A 3,273-nucleotide genomic window follows, 5' to 3' on the forward strand; every position below is an offset into this window, starting at 1 on the left:
AGGGGCCGGGGAGCCAGGAATGCGCTGGCGGGAGGGGAGGGGAGGGGGCCTCATCGGCAGAGCTGGAATCAGAAGCAGATTCAGACGCGGGCTGGGCCAGTGGGGAAGGGGGCTGGGAGGCCCGGGAGCCAGGGGAGGGGCCGGGGAGCCAGGAATGCGCTGGCGGGAGGGGTCTGGAGGGGGGCAGCTCAGCCTTCGCAGCCCGTGGAGGACCACCCAGCAGGGTCCTGGGCCCACAGCCAGGCCTTTACTGCCTGGGGCTGTGCCACGTGCTGGACGGGGGTCTGGGCCACCTCCTCCCTGAAGCCCATCAGGCAGGCAAGGCCGGGGTCTGACAGCAGAAGGCCTGGATGCTCCCCGGGTAGGGAAGCCAAGTAACCACCAGCTGAAGGCTCATCCCCAAAACAGCATCTACTCGAGTAGAAAGAACCCAGGATTGGGTCAGGTCTAATTTTGAATCCAAACTGCTCCATTTCTGGCTGCATAGCTTGGGGTCCTATTTCCTCATCTGCCAGACGCCTGTTACTCACGAAGCTCTCTGAAGCTGTCGGATTTGATGAACCCGAAGTAGTATCAGGCCCAAGTCTGGAGCTGCACAGACTGGAGTGTCTTCTGTCTGTGTTGAGGAAGGGGGGCATCCCTGTGGGCCTGAGCTGGGCTAAGACATGAGGCCACCCTCTCTTTTCCTTTCTCCGCCATCGTTATGTGTTCTTGCCTCCGCTTCTCCCCATGTCTTCTCACAAGACTTTCAGGATTAAGCGATTCCTGGCCAGGAAACAAAAGCAAAATCGTCCCATTCCCCAGTGGATTCGGATGAAAACTGGAAATAAAATCAGGTACAACTCCAAAAGGAGACATTGGAGAAGAACCAAGCTGGGTCTATAAGGAATTGCACATGAGATGGCACACATATTTGTGCTGTCTGAAGGTCACGATCACATTACCATATCAAACTGAAAATGTCACCACTATCTGGAGAGTTCCTCTCCAGGGAAACGTGTTTTCCTCTCTGAATCTATTATGAATGCGTTGGTTGGCTGGGTTCAGTAATAAATATGTGAGGCCTTTCATTTCAAAAAAAAAAGACATGAGGCCAGCATCCCCCGCACCAGGCCAGACTCTGATCCCAAAGCTCCCTGGGTCTGCAAGTTTCTAGTTGCATCTCTGCCATGGGCCCAGCTGGCAGGGAGGACATGGAAGCTGGAGGGTGGGATGGGGTAGCTCCTTGGGGTTCAGGGACTTGGTTAGCTGTTGAGGACCTCTCTGCAGGGGCAGAGAGTAGGGTTTAATCATGGGAAGGGGCTGGTGGCAACCTGGAGCCCACTGCCCCACGTCGCAGCACGTTTGGGCAGGGAAACTAAGGCAGAAGCCCAGCTGGGTGGCCTGGGGACTAGCTGGGGATGGGGCAGTTGTGCCTGGGAGCGACACCACCAAAGAGGGTCCAGGGACAGCTCTGGTCAGAGAAACCTCCTCCCCTCCTACTTTTCGGTCCTTGACAGAGGAGGCTGAGCCTCCCAGGGTGGGGCAGGGAACAAGTTCCATGCAGGGGCATCATCGAGGCCTGAATGTCCCATTTCAGATGGGAGGCCAGGCCTGCAGCTGGTGGAGGGGGCCACGTGGGTGCTACCCTGGACACGGCCAGAGATGAGCAAGAACCAAGAGGAAGAGGATGGAGAGGCAGAAGCATCACACTGTTTGGGAGAGGAGGGACAGGAGGACGCAGAAGCCTCCTAGGAGAAACTGAAGGACCAGAGGAGGGAGCAGGAGGGCCTGACCATGGAGGGGAGGAACGGGAAGACAGAGTGACAGGGCACCGGGCTTGGCTCCTGGAGCAACTGACACTGGCTGGTAGGCACCTTCTCCTGGCCACACATCTGCGTGTGACAGCCACAGATGCACAGGGACGGGGGCGTGGGAGGACTGAGCAGAGAGGGCTAGGGGGATCTCTCTCTACCACAGGGCCCCTGCCCCTCAGCTTCCTGATAAAGAGAATGGGAACTGTGTCCTTGACAAGGTAAGGGACCTGAATCTGACAGGGCTCACGCTCTGCTCTGTGGGTCAAACTTAGAACCTGAAACTCCCAACCACCCTCTTCAAGGTACTTCTGGCTCCCAACCCCCACCTCCCACCACCCCACCCTAAGGGTGGGAGGAACCCTGGGGGAGTATGGGGGCTGAGATCATCATTCTGGGACAGTAGAGAGAAAAGCCCAGGCCTGACAGAGGGGTCCCACTGGCCAGAGACAAGCCTCTGGGGAAACCCAGGCTGTCTCTGGACGTCAGGGCCACTGCCAGACTGGCCGCCAGCCAGGCTGCAGGAGGGACAGTGGCCGGCATCCTCTTCCACCCTCATCAGAGGGGCCAGCTTTGTCTCCAGCTCAGCTTCCCTGTGAGCCAGGACTGGGGTGTGCAGAACATCTGGTGGCTTCTGGGGTGAGGGAAAGTAGGTGCCTGGGGCTCAGTCCTGGTGCAATTGTTCATCTGGGTCAGCAGAGGTCGCGGGAGGCCCTGTAGGCCCAGAGGACCATTGTATCTCCAGCTCCCCAGGCAGGAGGCCGCTGGCCACAGAGCCTCTCCCCAGGAACAGACCTCTGCACACACTACTCTGCCCCCACCCCCAGCCCTCACAGATGGTGTTTGGAAGTTAGGGAGGGCCTCCCCACAGCCCCTAAGCGGGACTTATTGCTCTCCAGGGACCCAGCCACCTATCCCAGCCTCTGGCTGGGGCCTCTCCCACCTCCCACCTCTCCACTGGCCCTACCCCCTCCTGGCACCTTCTGTAACAAAGCAGCTCCGCCTCCCCTCCCCCCACCTGCAACTCAGGCCGCAGTGCTTTGCCTCCTCCACCCCACCCCACCCCTGCCCCTAGAGTGGCAGCTTCAGCTTTGGGATACAGGCTGGGGTGACGGCATAGAGGGGCTGGACAGTCCCAGGCAGCAGGGAGCTGAGAGTCTTTCCTGTAAGATGCCCATTGATCCAATAATTCCCCGCCCAGCCCAGAACTTGCTGTTTCCCCGCAGACGCCTGCAAGCCACCACTTATTCACCTATTGCACATTTATTGAGCGCCTATTATGCCTCGGGGGGTTTCCAACCGAGCCCCGAAGGCAGACAGCCCAGGAGCGGACACAGCGCTGGCTCCCAGCGGCGAGTGGTGTGGCCGAACCCGCGTCGCGCTGCCCTGCACCCAACACCCTCGCGCCAGGTCGATCTCCGAGCCGCGCAGACCGCTGCCCAGCCAGGAGCGGACACAGCGCTGGCTCCCAGCGGCGAGT

The sequence above is a fragment of the Colobus angolensis genome, unplaced genomic scaffold, assembly GCF_000951035.1.
Source record: "Colobus angolensis palliatus isolate OR3802 unplaced genomic scaffold, Cang.pa_1.0 Scaffold59, whole genome shotgun sequence".
Lineage (NCBI taxonomy): Eukaryota > Metazoa > Chordata > Mammalia > Primates > Cercopithecidae > Colobus > Colobus angolensis.